Source organism: Neofelis nebulosa, chromosome X (genome assembly GCF_028018385.1).
Source record: "Neofelis nebulosa isolate mNeoNeb1 chromosome X, mNeoNeb1.pri, whole genome shotgun sequence".
Taxonomy (NCBI): domain Eukaryota; kingdom Metazoa; phylum Chordata; class Mammalia; order Carnivora; family Felidae; genus Neofelis; species Neofelis nebulosa.
In genome coordinates this window covers 17,263,920-17,285,840 of record NC_080800.1, presented here as the reverse complement: position 1 = coordinate 17,285,840, position 21,921 = coordinate 17,263,920, and the positions used below count along the sequence as shown (strand labels likewise).

Below are 21,921 nucleotides of genomic sequence, written 5' to 3'. Positions count from 1 at the left end.
TTTTTGAGAGAAAGAGAGAGAGTGTGAACAAGGGAGCGGCAGAGAGAGAAGGGGAGACACACAAATCCAAAGCTCTGAGCTGTGAGCACAGAGCCTGGTGTGGGGCTCAAACTCACAAACTGTGAGATCATGACCTAAGCTGAAGTCAGATGATTAACTGACTGAGCCACCCAGGCACCCCAGTTTTTTTTTCTTTTTATTTGAGAGAGAGAGAGAGAGAGAGAGAGAGAGAGAGAGACCATGCACAAGAGGGAGAGAGAAGCAGAGGGAGAGGGAGAAAATCTTAAGCAGGCTCCACACTCAGCACGGAACATGACACGGGGCTTGATCCCACCACCTTGGGATCATGACCTGAGAGAAAATCAAGAGTCCTACACTCAAGTGACTGAGCCACCCAGGAGCTCCCCAAAACCTACTTTTAAGATGATTTTATTGGGAGATGATTTGGGGGAAGAACTGCTGATAATTAAAATGAACCATAAAATGGAAATAACTTCCAGGGATAAACAAGTACACCATGCATAAATGGATAGAACTATAATTTAATGTAACCCCAAAGAGATTATACAAGAATTGAGAGAGTCAGATGGCCCTTTCTTCCTTCCTGGGTTATCTGATTAGTGAATGTGTAACTTTGTTACATATTATTTGTTATCGCCATACTACATATTACTTCATACTACATATTACTTCATTTAAATCTTGACTTTTTAATAAAGTTATGTTTTTCCCATGTCTTGTTACTATTGTTTTCTTTTTTTTTTTTTTTAATTTTTTTGTAACGTTTATTTATTTTTGAGACAGAGGGAGACACAGCATGAATGGGGGAGGGTCAGAGAGAGGGAGACACAGAATCTGAAACAGGCTCCAGGCTCTGAGCTGTCAGCACAGAGCACGATGCGGGGCTGGAACTCACGGACCGCGAGATCATGACCTGAGCTGAAGTCGGCCGCTTAACTGACTGAGCCACCCAGGTGCCCCATTACTGTAGTTTTCTTAATTAGAAAAGTCACTTATCTTCATCTAATTACCAATAAGCTATCGGTGTACTTATGTGTTCCTAGTAATGTAATTAATATAATTCCTAAATTGTGTCTACTTGAAGATGTTCATTCCATACATGCTTCTTCATCCCACTCAGGTGGAGTGAAAAAGTCACAACTTTATGCAATCCTTTCCTTCCACTCCATTTTGGTTGTATGAAAGAGTAGGCATAGGAGGTAAAGGTAGAATTGTGAGACCTTAGGCAAGCATTTTACTTCTGTCATTCTCAGTTTCTGACACAGGAAAAATGAGAGTACTGGACTAGAAAGTGTATTTCAAACCTTATCGTTACACTTGACCTTCAAACAATACAGGTTTTAGAGATGCCAACACCCTTATAGTATAAAAACTCAGTATAACTTTTGGCTCCACCCAAACTTGACTATTAATAGCCTACTGTTGACCAGAATCCCTACCAATGACATAAACAGTCAATTAACACATACATTATATATGTATTATATACTGTGTTTTTTTGTTTTTTAAAAATATAATTTATTGTCAAATTGGCTTCCATACAACATCCAGTGCTCATCTCAGGAGGTTCCCTCCTCAATGCCTATCACCCATTTTCCCCTCTTCCCCACCTCCCCATCCACCCTCAGTTTGTTCTCTGTATTTAGGAGTCTCTTTTGGGTTACCTCCCTCCCTCTCTGTTTGTAACTATTTTTTCCCCTTCCCTTCCCCCATGGTCTTCTGTTAAGTTTCTCAATCCACATATGAGTGAAAATATAGGACATCTTTCCTTCTCTGGTTCACTTATTTCACTCAGCATAATACCTTCCAATTCTATCCACATTGCCTCAAATGGCATGATTTCGTTGTTTCTCATTGCTAAGTAGTATTCCATTGTATATATAAATCACATCTTCTTTATCTGTTCCTCAGTTGATGGATATTTAGGCTCTTTCCATGATTTGTCTATTATTGAAAGTGCTGCTATAAACATTGGGGTACATGTGTCCCTATGCATCAGCACTCCTGTATCCCTTGGGTAAATTCCCAGTAGTGCTATTGCTGGGTCATAGGGTAGTTCTATTTTTTTTTTTAACGTTTATTTATTTTTGAGACAGAAAGAGACAGAGCATGAACAGTGGAGGGTCAGAGAGAGAGGGAGACACAGAATCCGAAACAGGCTCCAGGCTCTGAGCTGTCAGCACAGAGCCCGACGCGGGGCTCGAACTCACGGACCATGAGATCATGTCCTGAGCCGAAGTCGGACGCTTAACCGACTGAGCCACTCAGGCACCCCGGGTAGTTCTATTTTTAATTTTTTCAGGAATGTCCACACTGTTTTCCAGAGCAGCTGCACCAGTTTGCATTCCTACCAACAGTGCAAGAGAGTTCCCATTTCTCCACATCTGTGCCAGCATCCGTAGTTTCCTGATTTGTTCATTTTAGCCACTCTGACCAGCGTGAGATGGTATCTCACTGTGTCTTTGATTTGTATTTCCCTCATGAGGAGTTATGTTGAGCATCTTTTCATGTGCCTGTTGGCCATCTGGATGTCTTCTTTAGAGAAGTGTCTATTTATGTTTTCTGCTCATTTCTTCACTGGATTATTTGTTTTTTGGGTGTGGAGTTTGGTAAATTCTTTATAAATTTTGGATACTAGCCCTTTATCTGATATGTCATTTGCAAATATCTTTTCCCATTCCATCAGTTACCTTTTAGTTTTGTTGATTGTTTCCTTTGCAGTGCAGAAGCTTTTTATCTTGATGAGGTCCCAATAGTGCATTTTTGCTTTTAATTCCCTTGCTTTTGGAAATGTGTTGAGTAAGAAATTGCTGCGTCTGAGGTCAGAGAAGTTGTTGCCTGCTTTCTCCTCTAGGGTTTTGATGGTTTCCTGTCTCACATTTAGGTCTTTCATCCATTTTGAGGTTATTTTTGTGAATGATGTAAGAAAGTGGTCTAGTTTCATTCTTCTGCATGTTGCTGTCCAGTTCTCCCAGAACCATTTGCTAAAGAGACTCTTTTTTCCATTGGATGCTCTTTCCTGCTTTGTCAAAGATTAGTTGGCCATACATTTGTGGGTCCGATTCTGGGTTCTCTACTCTATTCCATTGGTCTATGCATCTGTTTCTGTGCCAATACCATACTGTCTTGATGATTATAGTTTTGTAGTAGAGGCTAAAGTCTGGGATTGTGATGCCTCCCACTTTGATCTTCTTCAAAATTACTTTGGCTATTCAGGGTCTCTTATGGTTCCATACAAATATTAGGATTGTTTGTTCTAGCTTTGAGAAGAATGCCGGTTCAATTTTGATTGGGATCATATTAAATGTGTAGATTGCTTTGGGTAGTATTGACATTAACAATATATATTTTTCCAATCCATGAGCATGGAATGTTTTTCCATTTCTTTTTGTTTTCTTCAATTTACTTCATAAGCTTTCTGTAGTTTCCAGCATACAGATCTTTTATCTTTGGTTACATTTATTCCTAGATATATTATCATTCTTGGTGCAATTGTAAATGGGATCAGTTTCTTTATTTCTCTTTCTGTTGCTTCTTTATTGGCGTATAGAAATGCAACCAATTTCTGTACATTGATTTTGTACCCTGTGACTTTGTTGATTTCATTCATGAGTTCTGGGAGTCTTTTGATGGAGTCTTTTGGGTTTTCCATGTAGAGTATCATGTCGTCTGCAAAAACTGGAAGTTTTACTTCTTCTTTGCCAATTTTCATACCTTTTATTTCATTTTGTTGTCTGATTACTGATGCTAGGACTTCCAACACTATGTTAAACAACAGTGGTGAGAGTGGACATCCCTTTTGTGTTCCTGATTTCAGGGGGAAAGCTCTCAGCTTTTCCCTATTGAGGATGATATTAGCTGTGGGCTTTTCATATATAGCTTTTATGATGTTTAAGTATGTTCCTTCTATCTTGAGGGTTTTTATTAAGAAAGGATGCTGTATTTTGTCAAATGCTTTTTCTGTATCTATTGACAGGATCATATGGTTCTTATCCTTTCTTCTGTTAATGTGATGTATCACACTGATTGATTTGTGAACATTGAAACAGCCCTGCAGCCCAGGAATGAATCCCACTTGATCACGGTGAATAATTCTTTTTATATGCCGTTGAATTCGATTTGCTACTATCTTATTGAGAATTTTTGCATCCAAGTTCATCAGAAATATTGGCCTCTAGTTCTGCTTTTTTGTTAGGTCTCTGTCTGGTTTGGGAATCAAGGTAATGCTGGCTTCATAGAATTAGTCCAGAAGTTTTCCTTCCATTTCTATTTTTTGAAACAACTTGAGAAGGATAGGTATTAACTCTGCTTCAAATGTCTGGTAGAATTCCCCAGGGAAGCCATCTGGTCCAGAACTCTTGTCGGGAGATTTTTGATAACTGATTAAATTTCTTCACTAATTATGGGTCTGTTCAAATTTTCTATTTCTTCCTGTTTGAGTTTTGGTAGTGTGTGGGTGTCTAGGAATTCGTCCATTTCTTCCAGGTTGTCCTGTTTGTTGGCATATAATTTTTCATAGTATTCTCTGGTAATTCCTTGTATTTCTGAGGGACTGGTTGTGATAAATCCATTTTCATTCCTGAATTTATTGATTTGGGTCCTCTCTCTTTTCTTTTTGAGAAGTCTTTCTAGGGTTTTATCAATTTTGTTTATTTTCTCAAAAAACCAACTCTAAGTTTCATTGATCTGTCCTACTGTTTTTGTGGATTCTATATTGTTTATTTCTACTCTTGTCTTTATTATTTGTCCTCTTCTACTGGATTTGGGGTTTCTTTGTTGTTCTGTTTCTGGTTCCTTTAGGTGTGTCATTAGGTTTTGTATTTGGGATTTTTCTTGTTTCTTGAGATAGGGCAGGCGTGCAATGTATTTTCCTCTTGACTCCCTTCGCTGCATCCCAAAGTGTTTGGATTGTTGTGTTTTCATTTTCATTTGTTTCCATATATTTTTTAATTTCTTCTTTAATTGCCTGGTTGACTCATTCATTCATTAGTAGGATGTTCTTTAACCTCCATGCATTTGGAGGTTTTTCAAACTTTTTCCTGTGGTTGATTTCAACTTTCATAGCATTGTGGTCTGAAAGTGTGCATGGTATGATCTCAATTCTTTTGTATGTATTGAGGGCTGTTTTGTGACCCAGTATATGATCTACCTTGGAGAATGTTCCATGTGCACTCAAGAAGAATGTGTGTTCTGCTGCTTTAGGATAGAAAGTTCTAAATATATCTGTCAAGTCCATCTGGTCAAGTGTATCATTTGGGGCCTTTGTTTCTTTATTGATTTTCTGTCTAAATGATCTGTCTAATCCTGTAAGTGGGGTATTAAAGTCCCCTGCAATTACCACATTCTTACTAATAAGATTCTTAATGTTTGTGATTAATTGTTTTATATATTTTGGTGCTTTCAAATTCGGAGAATAAACATTTGTAATTGTTAGCTTTTCTTGATGGATAGGCCCTGTAATTATTATATACCTGTAATTATTATATATCCACACTGCTTGATATATGGTCTTTGGCTGGTGGGTGCAAGCAGTCTTTGTCTTTTGAGTGGATACAAACCCTCCTCTCACAGCACTCCATGATGGGAATCTCTCTCTCCCACTGTGGACTGCACCCCTGAGGTAGCCACCAGGCCTGGGACTGGCTCCTCTCCTCCCCAGGTGTGTGATCAGGGCTGCTGGCCCCAGTCCAGGGAAAGCTCCTCAGTTAGAGATTGTATCTTTCTCTGTCCCGGTCTGTAGTTTTTCTCTCTTGTCCAGATACAGTCCTATGCTTCCCCAGTCTCGCTTTCTCTTCCCTTTGTCTCTCAGCAGAAGTGGATCCCTTCCCTCTGTTAATTTTATCTCTTCCAATTTGCAATCATGCACCTATAGCCCATCAGGTTGTGCTGGTGGGTCCCTGGAAGCGACTCTGTCTCTTTGCCTCCTAGACTCTTGGAGTTCAAAGTCCTTTGGCTTCAACACTGCTTTGAGAGACGAGGGAAATTCAGATCCCCCTACTTCTCTACCATGTTGGCCCCTCCTCCCTATATACTGTATTTTTAATAAAATACGCTAGAGATAAGAAAATGTTAAAATCATAAAGAATATAAAATATATTTACAGTACTGTACTATATTTGTGGGGAAAATATCTGCATATAAATGGGCCCACACAATCAAACTGTTTTATTCAAGGGTCAACTGTATTATTATTATTTATGCAACAAACTTTTTTTTCACAAGTAGAATTATATGAACAACCCAATATGTAAAACAAATGGGGCTAATATGTAAAATGTGGAGCTGAATGGTTCACTGAGGGCCCAAAAGCACAGAACACTGCCCACTTGGCCTGCCCATTTCCCCATATGTGCTATATAAAGTCTATTTGAACAATTTTTATTGAGCACATATTTATGTGTCAGGATCTCTTGTAGGTGCTGGAGGTACTAAGTTCAGAGATGGCAAAGATTTCCACAGTTGGCTCTTATATGTCAGCTCAAGCCAGCCCCAGGACAACACTGGTTATTAAGAGAAAAAGAGGAGTAAAGGATGATCTCAATTTTTTATTTCTTGAGCAGCTGGAGTAATGGTATCATCATCAAATAAAATCACGTTGGGGGAATCAAATACAAGGAGTTCAGTTTTGGACATATTAGTTAGGGATGTCTCTTAGGCATCCAAGTGGAGACATGTGTTGCTGAAGTTAAGAGAAGACATTTGGAATGGATATATGAATATTATGAATGTGAGAGTCAAGAGCATTTAAGTGGTATTTAAACCTATGAAACTGGGTAAGATCACCAAAACAGTGATCATAAATAGAAAAGAGATTAAGTCCAAGGACCGAGCTCTGGAATATCTGATGATTAGAGTTCCATGAGGCAAAGAATAATCAGCAGGAGAGAAAGAAAGAATATCCAGAGAGTTGGGAGAAAAAACAAGTGAAATTGATGTCCTGGAAGCAAAGGAAAGAAAATGTTTCAGGTAGAAACAATAATAAACTGTGTCAAATGCTACTGATAGGTTAAGAAAGAATAAGATTGAGAATTGACTGTCAAGAAAACTCTGTAGAAGAACTTGCAGTGCTGTTTTAAAACTATGGAACTAAAATCCAATGAGTCTTTTCTAGTCTGAATCTCTTCATAGAGTCCACTTCCATATGACTCATCATGAAAAAATTTTTTTTTGCTAATAATAAAATTTTGCGCTTTTTTTCCCTATCACTTTTGAAGACTGCCCTGATGCTGGCTACTCTTCTATCCTACAATGTAACACCCACTACCAAACTCTCCCCTAAGGCATTGATCTGTAACAATGAACTTCCTTCTGTCATCTACAGCTGTGTTCAAAACTGTCCTTAAACCTGGGAAAACTGAAACCCTGCCCCAGGCCCCTAAGTCCAGGCTACACAAAGGGCCTCATGCTTTATAATACCTTCCTTGAAAATTTCCAAGATGCCTTGTGGTGGCTGCAACTGGCAGGGACAGCAGTTTCTTTCTGGGAGGGCCACTCCTGGACCAGACCCAGAATGAATATTCTTTCTGCTCTTCTCACTCTGCTAAAAGATCCCTATCCTCCCCATTGGTGCTGATGTGTGGTAGGAAGGGATGCAGTCAAGACTGAGAGAGATCATATTTTAGAAATGCAATAATTGTGGAATGAGGGGTTCAAGAAAATACATGACTGAAATACGAGTTGTTCTACATTTACTCTGTAAAATTCTGAAATGTAAGTTTATTGTGACCAGAAAATGAATTGTTCATATTTTCCTGCATATTCTGGGTAAGATTTGTATGTGTGGTCATCATCAATGTAGTGCAGTAACAACACTTGAGAGAATCACTGGAAGCCAGTATTCACAAGCAGCATGATGGAGATGTAGAATCATGAGTAATGATGTAACTACCATTAAATACAAGATATTAGGGAATTACAGAAACAATATCTATATTATTTCAATACAGGGTTTATGAAGAGTCAAGGTGCTGTAATAATAACAGTTTTATTACCCATTTCTTCTGGTAGGAGATAGGAAATTATTAAGGAATGGCACATTTGACATTAAAGAGCATGAGGATATGGTTTCTGGATCTGAACAAGCAGAGATTGTAGGTACATAGACACTAAAAAGAATCTTTATGTGCTTTGACTGGACAATAAACAAATATGTAAATGCCTCTTCTCTACCCAATATTCTAAATATTCATTATCAAATCCAATGGGCCCATGAATTTTGTCATACATTTTTAAATTAAATTGTTTATATAGACACAGACCCTAAAAAATATTTGCTTGTGTTTCCATATACCCTAGAAGAGACATTGTGTTTGTCAATCAACATTTGGACCCCCATCTCATGGGACATACCAGTTTAGCCCCTATACCTGCAAATGCCAAATAAGCTTGGAACACTGACCTTGACAGTCCATCTTAGTCTGTTTTCTCATCTCTTTATAAGATTATCACCTATTAAGATAGCCCTAGCTCTTAAAACAATATTATTTTAGTTAAGGTCTAGTTAGACCTTTAAAAATCAAAATGAAAAGTGTTCGCAAGTGTACACAAATTCTCTTTTGGAAACTAGTTGGTATAGTGCAATATATAATTACTTCTAGAAGACCTACTGAATAAACATGTTAATCACAGTCTAAGAATGGGAACAACCTAAATGTGTAACTATAGAAGAAATATTTAAGCTTGGTATATTAACTTGATAGAATATTATGCCATCATTTTATAAAATAGATCAGCAAATTCTTCCATGCTCCATAAAAAAGCTGGAGTGTAATTTCCTTCTCCTTGAATATGGGCTGGACTTAGTGACTCATTTCTAATGAATAAGAAGTGATGGAGGCCATGCTGTATGACTTCTGAAGCTGGCTCATAAAAGATGATACAGCTTCTACCTGGTTCACTCTCATGAGTACCTCATCCTTGAAATCTAGTAACCATCTTTTGAGGAAGTCCAAGCAATTGGAGAGATCACATATGGTTCTGCTGACAGCCCTAATTAAGCCAACAACCATCATCAGTCAAGGGACATGCAAGTGCACAAGTCATTGGATAATTCCAGCCCCAGCGTTTGAAATACCCACATTAATGCTAGGATAACCCATGTTGAGCTATCTTGCCAAGCCTTGCCCAAATCAAAGATGCTTTATCCAAATTAATCTTCTTGTTTTAAACCACCAAGTTTCAGAGTGATTTGCTATGCAGCAGTAGATAATTGGAATAGACTACATAAAAACGGAGATAGTAAAGCTTAGAATATATAAGGTGAAAAACATTTCAGGAATCAATATATAATTATACCACTCTAAATGATTCTATGCATAGTCCAAAGACTGGGAGAAAATACCTAAATGCTATTAGGGTTTGTGTTAGGGTGGTGATATCTACAAACACCTTTACCCCTATTTTCCAAATATTTGCATACATATATGGAAAAGAACCAAAAATCTCATTTATTACCCTTTTCTGAAATTTTCTGGTTTAATATAATTATTTAAGGAGCCATAAAAATAGTGAGCCTTCTTCTGTGATCTGACTCAGTCTCTCATTGTGTGCCAAAACAGCCCTGGCATCTTTTATAGTTGATCAACCAAGCATACACTGAATGCAAGGCAGACATGATTGAAATATATTAATTTATCATATATTAAAGATCTTAACTGGAAGCAGACACCCAATGCAGACATCTCCCATCTGATGTTGGTGATGTTGACATTAAAAATATCAGTATAGTGAAACTTACTAATTATATATTCTGGGGACCACAAAACCATTAACTTCCATCTGAAATGGCCCAGACAATCAGCTCTTGCATCCTGACTGCAGGACAAGAGGGACCTTCACATACCTACAAATGGCACTGTGAGTTTTCTAAGAAAGAAATGGTAAGTGACCAGAATCTATTTTAAAAGTTAATTTGTCTCCGCTAATCAACAAACTAAAAGATTTCTTACTGAAAACTGACCAAATTTGGAGCAAGGAGCTCTCAGAGCTCTCTGGAGTAAGTCCTCCATACTACAAAACTTCTGATCCTACATGCCTTAGCCATGAAAAAAACTTTTCAGCAATAATTAAGTATGGAATTTTATTCTTGCTTTGGAATCCCTCTAGGGCTTTAGATCAAGTCTATTCACAGTGTAGTCACTTGACCAGCAGCATCAACATCACCCAGAAGCTTGCTAGAAATTTAAAATCTCAGCCCCACTCCAGACCTGTTGCATCAGGATCTCTGTGGGGAACCAGACATCTTCATGTTTCCTAGCTCTGCACATGATTCTGATGTTCACTAATGTTTGAGAAACATTGATCTAGATCAGGTTCACACTAAAGTATATCCCCAAGTTTCGGACTTCAAGGTATCACCAAGAGATTCATGCCCATACTTTAACACCTTTTGCCCTCCTCAATACCACACCCCTACCACCAAAATGGTACTCTTGTGCATGGGAAGTCAGGATGATGATAAAGAAATAGTATTGTTTGCAGACGAAATTCTGAAGTACATCAAATGTGCTTTTGTTTTCCTCTACTCCTTCCTTCTCCTCTCTGTCTACCTATTTCCCTTCTACCTCTCCTAGAATTCATCTAGGAGATGCCTTTAAGGCATCAGGGTATTTTTTTTATTTTGTTTTTGTTTTTTCCTTGTCCCAAGCTCATCTAGGCTCCTATAATGCAAGGTGATAATCAATTCTGTCTGAACCCCTGGCAAAATGTAACTGTCCTCAGTCTCTTATCCACATGATAGTAATTGGTTTGTTAGTTGAAGTTCTGGTAGAGGAAGATGCAGATAAGTTTTGTTTCAAATTAACTTTATTGAGGATTAATTTGCATACAAAAATGTACCAATTTAAGTGTGCATTTTTGACATATTTTTATACTCATGTAACTACCACACAATCAAGATACAGAAAATTTTTGTCACCTCAAAAATTCCCTCATGTCCCCTTGTAGTCAATCTTCTCCTGGCTCCAGGCAACCACTCTTTGGCTTTCTATTATAGATTGGGTTCCCCTTTTCTAGAATTTCATGTAAATGGAACATGTAGTATATACCCTTTTGTGTCTGGCTTCTTTCACTTAATTCATGTTTTTGAGATTCATCTATGTTGTTATTTTCTATTGTATAGTATTTCATTGCATGTATATAACATGATTTGTTTATCCATTCATCTGTTGATGGACATTTGGGTTGTGTACACTTTTTTGGCTATCATGAATATAGCTATGAACATTCACATATGGAATGTCTGGGATTTTCAGGTGTGAATTAAAATACTACTGGACTGACCTCTGTATAATACACTATTTTCCAGTGGCAAATGATACAAAACAATTATAAAAGGGCAGGACATTTAGATTCCAACATGGGAACAAAGGATTCAATTTGGGACATGCAAAGACCCCTGCTCTTTATGGCAACATACCTCATTTGTCTCTCTGTTGTATATTCTAAAAGGACACAGATATATGTAGGATCCTAAGTATTATCCTGCTGATTTATTTGGGTAGAGTGGAAGACATTTCTTATATCTTGTCTTTCCACTGCCTTGATGCATCTGTGTTTTGTTAGTGTGATGTTCAAATATTAATGTAGCCCCAATAGCAATCGTATGGAAGTCCAAATGAAATGCTAAAGGTTGCTAATGAGTTTTGAACAAATTCTGTTCAGCTAGGCCTGTTTCATTTGTAAAAAAACATTCTACCCCTGAAGCTGTTCAATAGTTTATTCTGTGGATGTACACAGTTGGCCTGAATTTGTCATTTATCAACACTGAGCCATAAAAGCTGTCGTCATACAGAGGCTTTGAGGACAGTAGTTCAAAATTATTCATTTTTTATTATGTGCCTAATATTTTTACATCAAGATTGTACACTCCTGCCCATGCAAAGTTGTTTTCAAGCATGATGCACTTTGGGAAGAGAGGAAGGAAGTCTACAAAATGAGATACTTGTCACTTCTTTTTTTTTTTAATTTTTTTTTTGTAAAAGACACCAGAAAAGTTTCATCAAATTCAAGGATTTCGGGGTTGATGGAGTGATCAATCTGAATTAATTACTAGACTCATTTCTTCATTAATTTGTTCCATGGAGATTATCTTCCTTTGGAATCCTCCCAAAAGCAGATGCTGCACCAAGGGTTCAAGTGCAGGTAGTTTGTTTGGAAGGTGATCCCAGGAAGCCCTGGTATGAAAGGGGGAATTGAAACAGGGAAGGGAAGGAAGCCAATGCAGAGAGCTTTATCAAACATGTTGTCACTGTTAGAAAATGGGGCTCAGTTCCACTGAGCAAATCTGGCAGACAATGGAGAACAAGCTAAGATCTGTCTACTCCCTTTTCTACCCCACAAAGTGCAAGGATACTGAGGTATTTATTTTCCCTCCAGTGCCCTCAACATATTTTGGAACAGTGTGTGCCTAGGAGATATATGGTCAGAGCACCAACAGCATCTGCTACAGAGCTCATTTCCTGCTGTACAGGTTCTTTTTCATTTCAGCCCATTTCAAAATGATCATGTAAAAGAGTCAGTCATCCTGTACATTTTACCACACATATTTATTTTTAAGCATTACCTACCACTCATATTGTATTGATTTTCCTAAATAGACATACAGTATTTTTTGGTTTTGAGTGCTAATTAATTCTTAAGGATTTCCTTAAAGATCTGATTTTCACAGTACAAATCAAGTATCCCAAAAGTAACCAAACATTTCATATATATTTTCTCCTGTGGAGAAACTATGTGGTATTAAGAAAATTATCAAGCATTAATTCTAAACTGCTTCATAGATGACTAATCAGCTCTATTTGAGATTTTATTTCTAAACAAGAGTATAAATCACTATTTTTTTTAGTACAAGGATTCTTGTAAGGTTTGGGATCGACACTAGAAATGTAATTAGAAAATATGCAGTTCTGTAAAGTTAGGAGGAAAAATTAAACACCATAGTGGCATACCTATATTGGGAAAAGAATAAACATGTGAATGCATACAAAACTTAATACAAATCTTTAAGTAGAAAACTACCACCAAGAAATAACTTTGAGTATCAACATTTCTATTTTTACCATTATAGTGCCAACTATTTAAAGAAGGGTTTTATGAAAGGTATATGTGAAAGTAAATGAGAAAGAGAGTGAGGTCACCAATTTACAATATTTCCATGCTCTCAACATACTGCATACTCAGGGAACCTAAATATCTGGGAGCAAACAAAATGGCAAATAATATAAAAATTCACTGCAACAAGATCCTGCACATCTTTCCATTCATCTTCGTGCAAGATCCCATGGAGCCAAGAATGAATTTGGAATTTCTGCCAAAGATCCTTTGCTGGAGGTTATTTCTCTGTAATTCTGACCTATGAGTGTCCTTTTTAATAATCATTTTTGTGCCTGTCTGAACAATTTTTCCCATTGTATTTCTTTTTTACTTTTGTTTTCTTTGTATTAACATACATATAAATGTTAGCACTTCCTCATCACAATCCAATTATTTACTGCTTTGTCAGTGGTTCCCAAACAGATCTGGAAAGGTTTGTATCTCAGCAGCATAACAAAACATACATGGAATTTTTCAAATGCCTGTAGAGACTTCTTAATTTAAACTATTTTTACCTTGGGGTGTCTGGGTGGCTCAGTCGGTTAAGCCTCCAACTTCGGGCCAGGTCATGGTCTTGCGATTTTTTGAGTTCAAGTCTCACATTGGGATTTGTGCTGACAGCTCAGAGCCTGGAGCCTGCTTCAGATTCTGTGTCTCCCTTGCTCCTTGCCCCTCCCCAGCTTGTACTCTGTCTCTCTCAAAAATAAATAAACATTAAAACATAAAATATTTTTTCTTTTCTTCTTGTAATTTAGGTAAAGACAGTGTTAGATTACCATTAATGAAAGGAAAGGTTTACAGCAAAGTTTTTAAGATGTCATTCTGCCAGCTCAATCTCAAAAGTAACATGGCAGAAGATGGCTTTACATAACAAATGATTAGTTAGATTAAAGTTATTTCGAGATACCAAGTCAGGACTGGACTAGGGAGAGTCTAGTGAGTGAATGAGTTGAGTGAGGCACTTACCTAGGGTGCAGAATTTATGGGGGCATCACAAACCTTAGTAGTCAAAATAATTAATATTTTAATGTAATACCTTATAAAATCAAAATTCATGCAACAATTCACCATTAACAAAATGTAAACATTTTTAGCAAAGTATTACTGATTTTTCTTTTTGCCTCAGGCTTCAATATAGCTCTGCAAGGCACTGTTATTTATCCTATCTTTATTTATTATTTATTAAAATTTTTTTTTAGTGTTTGTTTATTTTTGAGAGATAGAGTGTGAGTTGGGGAGGGGCAGAGAGAGTGAGACAAAGAATCTGAGGCGGGCTCCAGGCTCTGAGCTGTCAGCACAGAGCCCCACATGATGCTCAAACCCACAAACCATGAGTTCGAAACCTAAGTGGAAGTCAGACACTTAACAGACTGAGCCACCCAGGTGCCCTTCCTATCTTTATTTAAAATGTTGATATTTTGTTCTGTAGTCACTCAAGATGTTTGTTTATATTATTTAATTTGTACTGAATCTTGAGTCCTCTGATCTAGCATCCTTTTTTATCCTCTAGTTAACCCAAGGCTGATTTGACCATATACACTTATGTCTTATAGATTCTCTTCATCAAGTTACTGATCAGCACAGCACACATTGGCCAACCAGAATAGATGCTGGCCATTTGACCATACAAGTACATACCAGATGCATGTCAGCCATGATCACATTACCAAATGCATTCCATTTGATAGATAATCGAGGCATAAGGCCATTAAAATTTCAAATGTTCCTATATCTGAAATCTTAGGCTTTACTTATCACTTGCATGTTATTAATGCCTTCAATAGTTTTATTATTTTTCTAATATATGAAACATATGTGTTATTTAAAAATAATCAAATAAAAATAAAAAATAAAATAACAGTGAAACATCACAATTCAGACTTAAAATATACTAATGTTTTGGTGGAAGATCCTTGCAAACATCTTTTTATGTAGATATGAATATGTATATAATTTTATACATAGGATCATACTATATATGTTTGCTAACATGCTTTTAATATACCACTCTATGTTACTGGTGTTTTATATGTCTACAATCTAAATTTACAAAATTATTGCATAGAATTCCATTGTATAAAGTGTAACTGATACTGTCAGTGGCCTGCTTTTATACCCTTGAGATCCCTATAACTTATTCTGTGTCCCCATCCCCCAGTTCCTATATGCTTTGCTTCCAGTGACTTGCACCTGTGAGCTTTAGAAGGGTGTCCCTTGTGCTACTGGAACTGCTTCAAAGCCACAGAGAGACAGAAATTCCTGAGTATTTACACACCTTCATGGTGCCCCCATAGCTAAGGATTGATGTGACTGATACGAAGGTATGAAAGCCCACCTCTTTTCCCTCAAAGTTGGACAAACTCTGAGATGTCATCTATGCTCTAGAGCTCTCTGCAGTATAGGCTGAGACTGAGACTTCATCTGATGACATCTTGGCTCGGCTTCCTCTGATTCCCTATCTTGCTTTTCCTGATCTTTTACTAGTTTCTCCTAGATTCTCTTCCTTAATAAATTACTTGTATGTAAATTCTTCTCTCAAGCCTTGCTTCTAGGCAGTGCAATTCCTAGAAATATTATCTCAGCCACAAATGTGAGTCATATATATGATTTAAAATTTTCTAGTAGCCACATTAAAAAAGTAAAAAGAAACAAATGGAATTAATTTCAATGTTTTATTTAACCCAATACATAAAAATTTTCATTTCAACAGAAAATCAAAACAAAAGTTATTAATGAGATATTTTACATTCTTTTTCCATATTGCATCTTTGACATTGGGTGTATATCTAGCCACATATCAAAGTTTTATTAGTTACATGTGGCTAGTGACTACCAGTTTAGATAACACAAGTCTAGAGAAACCAAACTAAGACATACACTGCCATATTTTACTTGGCTGGTGCCCTATTTATAAATATTAACTTTGTTTTCATTACCCTTCCTTTATTTAATGCTCTGATTAATATCCTTGGGCCTATTATACCTATGTGATCATTTCCTTAAGACAAAATTCTAAAAATTGATTTGCTGATTCAAAATGCCCTTTGGAAGAGCAGTTGTCCTTTTCCCTCCATCTCTGGCAACACTGCGTCCTATTAGTCTTTTTCATATTTGTAAATCTCATCATGTAAGTTTAAACTTTAAAATGTTTTTTTCACCTTTTGGCAAACCTGGAGATAGTTTCCTTTTATTTTTCTGTTCTGATTAACCTTGAAGACAGTAGATTAATGGGTAATTCCTGCTGTTCTTCTCATCTAACACCTGGAATAGTTCTGTACATATAAATATATATTACAGCACAGAAAATAAAGCTCTATATGGCATCCTTTGCCTGTATTAAATTAAATTAGGGAATAATCTAAAAATGGTCTCATGGAATATTTTATGTTATTCTTCCAATTTCTGTCAATTTCTGAGTGTCAAAGGGAGGAATAAGAAAATTAGAGGCAGTTACAGTTTCACAAAATTTGAGGCCACACAGTAACAACAAAATCTTCTGTGTAATACTAAAGTGACTTACAAACATTTGAATTTCATGGACTACTTGTTGATATCACCTGTTCTGGAAGGGTATTTATCTATAGGCTCATATAGGTATTGATTTTTAAATAAGAAAAGTAGCCAAATGAATTTTTATAAGTTTATTTATTTTGAGAGAGAGAGAGCGGGAGAGGGAGAGAGCACGAGTGGGGGAGGAGCAGAAAGAGAAAGGGAGAGAGAGAATCCCAAGCAGGCTCTGCACTGTCAGTGCAGAGTCCAGTGCAAGGTTTAAACTCATGAACCATGAGATCATGACCTGAGCCAAAATCATGAGTCAGGCGTTCAACTGACTGAGCCACCCAGGTGCCCCCAAATGATTTTTTTTTAATTTTTTAAATGTTTATTTATTTTTGAGAGAGAGAGATAGCAGACAGAGCGTGAGAAGGGGAGGGGCAGAGAGAGAAGGAGACACAGAATCTGAAGCACGCTCCAGGCTCTGAGCTGTCAGCACAGAGTCCGAGGCGGGGCTCGAACCCACAAGCCGTGAGATCATGACCTGAGCTGAAATTGGACGCTTAACCGACTGAGCCACCCAGGCGCCCCCAAATGATTTAATATAGCTTACAAAGTAATCTCTTGGGCTCTAAGTTGTTTGTGAGTCATTTTTCAGTAAGAGTGAAGTCATTTATCATGACTCAGAATTGATGGTTTCTAAGGCCCAGTGATTAATAGGAACACCCCATTCCTGATATAAAGGATGTCATTTTTTCCAGATGATCAAGAAAGCCAACTTTAGGGATTTCCAAATATTTAACTCTTCCATTTCAAATATATTCATTGGATCAATGTGTTTGTATTTAGGGAATGTTTTGTTAACTATCTTATCTTTCTAGGACCACATATAGGATATAGTTCTTAAAAGTAGATGTTCCAAAGGATTTAGACTGTGAATCTTCTATTCAGTCTATATTCCTGTTCTAAAAACATGTATGGGCTAAAAAGATTTCCTCAGTACTATATGATTTCGAAATTTGAGGTTTTGAGCAAATACTTTCATGATTCTGTAGTACATGTTTTTTCTACTCCCTTGCACTTCCGCAGCTCATGCTTGTGATGTAAGGGCTTGGTCTTCTGTTAGAGTGGGAATAGAGATAAGCCCTTAAAAACAACCCTCAAAAATTATTAAAAGAATGATAATTTTTCCCTTACTATGCCATCATCTCTTACCTAAAGCATTTGACTGAAGAGTTAAAAAAGAAAAAAAGCAAGCAGCTGTGAATTGTTTTAATGAAGCACAAGTTAAAGGCTCATTTAAAACTTGTAACACAAAGTATCTATATTAATTTGTGTCATCATAAACATGCCTGACCTATATTACTACAACTAGCAAGATTTTTCTTCATTCAAGTTATGAATGATGTCATGGTCTACTAGGATCATGACTTATTGATATCCCATTTTTCACCCACAGGGAAGTCATAATTGTGTTTAACCCCAAACAGAGTCTCATTTTGAGGGTCTGGGCTGGGACTACCCCATACCAAGAACTGTATCAGAGAGCTGTCAAGAGATGGAAACTATGCTAAATATTTCAAACAGGAGGAACTTACTCTAGGAAGCTTATCATAAAGATGATAAAGATCTAAGGAACCAAACAGGAGACAGGTAGCTAACCCAGAGATTAGTGACAGCACAATACCACTACCCATCTAAGGTTTGAAAGGAAAACAGAGGAGGTGGTATTACCAGAGCCCAGGAATCAGAGAAGTTCAAGGGAAATTAATCAGGGCGTGTCTGACCAGGGGAAGCTGGGACTGGGGAGGGAGAGGTTGTGTATCAGGACTTGGAGCCATGGAAGAAACACTGACAAAAACAGAGAAAGAAGGTGAGATATTCTCTTCCTTCTCCCTTCCTTCCACTATCTAGTCCTCCATCAGAGCTTCCACTTGGTTTATCATGCTTGGGATCCAGTCAACAATGGAGTCTGGAATATGTGGTTCCTTTACACATATTCCTTTCTTGACACATGGTTCCTTTCTCTACAGAGAAAGGCAGAAAAGGGCAGGAAATGGATCTGAGAATAAACAGGCAAATAACTGGCATGGCAACCTACACACGCATACACACACACACACACACACACCTTTGGAAATGAATTTGATATTTACCTTCCTTCTACATTTTGCAAATCCTACTGTTAATTTCTGTAGTGGTATCTGTGCATTTTTGAACTTATATATTTGAGAATAGTTTGCCAAAATGAGGAAGGAGTAAATGTGTGGCGTCTGTGTGTATATGATTAAAGATAAAGAGAAATACATGTACTTTTTTGCAAGGTGTTGGGGCAAGCAACTTAAAGACATAGGCATTTATTCAGTCATTACAGAAATATATATTGAGCACCTAATAGGTATCATTGACATAATGACAATGATACCTACTAGGTGCTCATTATGTATTTATGGTGTATATATATATACACACACACACACACACACACATATATATATACACATATATATAATGTAATATATAGTATAATATATACATATAGTTGCCCATATATGTTTCATATGTAAATATATGTGAAACTCACATGCAAACACAATTAGATCATCAATGCTGAGTGTGCTGCTGAATTACCAGACTAGTCCAGCACTTTTGTGTCTCATCTAAAAGGGAGGTACAATCTAGAAAGAAAAAACAAGGAGTACAAAGCAGAAACTTAATTTTGTGAGTAATAGATTAACATTCTTGAATAGTTTCCCCGTGTATGGTAGCTCTACAATTATATTACATGGCACCCAGAAATGCAGACACATTTCACACCTTTCTTACTGGTAAAAGCTGTTCATGAAGCTGATAATTTTCACTGAGATCTTTGTTTAGTGTTAGGCTTGTCCGCTCCAAACAACTTCTTGGAGAGCTGTTATAGCTCAGTTTTTTCTCTCTTCTTTCTGCAAAACAGGCTTTTTTTTTTTTTAATAAACCACAGTTGAGTTGCCTATTTTTGGTCCTAGAGCCTCTTTTCATACAGTATCACTATGTAATCAGACAGAACTGATATATTTTATTTTGTTTTTTAATATAATAATATACAAGGAAAGCTACCAGTAATTCCTTAAATGTGTCACCTTCTAGCAGCTTAAAAGATTATCTGTCCACATGGCAAAGTCTGTTTCTACTTTTTCTCAGATGCTCCCTTCTGCATCTTCACTGGACCTTGCCTTTAATAAATTAGCGGTAAGGATCTCCCAGTCTCCACAGCTTAATTTCCTTCTGATACAGTCAATTCATAAATTCAAATTCCCATTGCTCTTAGCACATAAAGATAGTGATTTTGCCAATATCACTTTAAAACCTCCAAGTCCTTGATAGGGGTAAAGAGATGGATAAGCTGATAAAGAAGCTGTTAGTAAAGATGAAACAATAATTATAATAGAAATGAAGAGAGATGAGTTAATTGAAGAATTCTTAAAAACCAAACAGTTTTTGGCTCATTGCTTTTCATGAGATTTTATATTATGTATAGTTTTATACAGAACTCACTAAAACTGTTGACTAAAAGTTCCATGATTGGCCACTGAAGGCTGTATATGACTTCATAACAGAGGAGGGAAAAGAACTTTCTGTAAGGTGTTGGGAGAATAACTCAAAGGCATGGGCATTTATTTATTCTTTCTGTAAATATATACTGAGCACCTACTAGGTATCATTGACATTGTGTTGGGCAATTGGGACACCTCTGTAAGAAAGGCAGACACAACCCTCTGTTCCATTTCCTCTTGCTGAGTAACAAATCACTCAAAATTTAGCAGCTTAAAGCAAACATTTTATTATGCTCATGGATTCTGTGGGTTAGTAATTATGACAGTACCACCAGAAGGGTAGTTTGTCTTTGCTTCTTGATGTCTGGGACCTCAACTAGGAAGTCTCAATGGCTAGAGGCAAATTGATTGCTAGAGATTGGAATTAACAAAGACTTTTTATTCATATGTCTGGCATATGGCTGGAATAATATGAAGATTAGAACTGCCAACTGGAGTACTTGGCTTCTTTAAGCACAGGAGCTTCAGGGTAGTTGGACTTTATACATGGTACTTCATGGTTCAAAGTGCAAGTATTCCAGTGAACAAGGAGGGAATTGTATTGCCTTTTATAATTTAGCCTGTGAAGTCATGAAGTGTCACTTCTGATGTATTCTATTCACAAAGTAGTCATAGGCTTGCCCCAATTCAGAGAGAGGAATTAAATTCCACTTCATGGAAAAATCACGAGGTCACATTGTAGAAAGCCATGTGGGATAGGTAATATTATTGCAACCATCTTTGCAAAATACAATCTATGATAGACTTGTTCTTACAGAGTTAGAACTACTGGATAATTTATTTATTAATAAAATAATCACACAAATTAGTGAACTGAGTGAATAAGGAATAGAATGTGGTTATAAAAGTACAAATAACAGGAATCTGACCCAAAATGAGGATTGTGCAAAGTTTCCCTGAGGAACCAACGCTTGACTTCATCAAAATGATGAGTAGGAATTCACCAAGCAAAGTGTTTGGAGGTGGGATGTAGAAGAAAGAGCATTTCAAATGCAGATGATAACTCATGCAAAGGTCCTATGGCAGAAGTGATAGTGACATGTACAAGGACCCAAAAGGAAGACTCAAGTAGCTGAAGCACATAAGAGAGAATGTGACACATGGAACTCTGTAGACCAGCAGGCCCCAGTTGGAAAGTCTGATTTAGCTCATTCTGCTCATTTCTCAGATGAAAAAAGAGATTTAGATACAAAAGTAGCTGAGATGAAACTTGAACCTAGGACTCCTGACTACTATCTCATCTAGTTACTGCTCAACATACCAAGAGAATATTGAAAGCTTATATCTTTTTATTATCCCGTAGTAGAAAAAAAGGTCAGGTACCTTGTGTATCTGAAACTCCATAGAAAGAAATAGATCTTCTCTGAAATCTTTCTGAAATAATTTTAGAAACTATTTTTACAAGTTCAACCTAGAAAGATAAATCTTTTGTAATACATTGATGTAAACCATTGGTTGAACAAACTTCTTAATTTTCAGAGTGGTAAGATATTGAAAGAAACTATTTACTTCCTTTGTAATATCAATAACTTACCTTTCTATGCATTGTATCTGAAACACCTGTGAATATAGTTCTGAATGTTTTAATTTCAATTATATCCCAACTGATAATTTCCATCTGAGACATCAATGGCTACCAAGATCATTAATTTTAATAAATCCTAATGCTGAGTGGATACAGTAGGATTTCATGCTCTAACTTCATCAATACTTATTTTAA

General features: G+C 36.8%; 1 protein-coding gene across 4 annotated transcripts in view; it reads left to right on the top strand.

Moving 5' to 3' along the window:
- The window catches only part of LOC131502771 (uncharacterized), a 517,527-nt gene that overhangs the window by 358,465 nt on the left and 137,141 nt on the right, over positions 1-21,921 (top strand). For 2 of the 4 annotated variants that reach the window (XM_058713726.1, XM_058713729.1), the window contains exon 4: positions 8,029-8,367. The exons of the other annotated variants lie outside the window; for them this stretch is intronic. The gene's annotated coding sequence lies outside the window, so the exon portion shown is untranslated. Of the gene's footprint in view, positions 1-8,028; positions 8,368-21,921 lie in introns of those variants that run through there. 4 annotated transcript variants of the gene reach the window in all.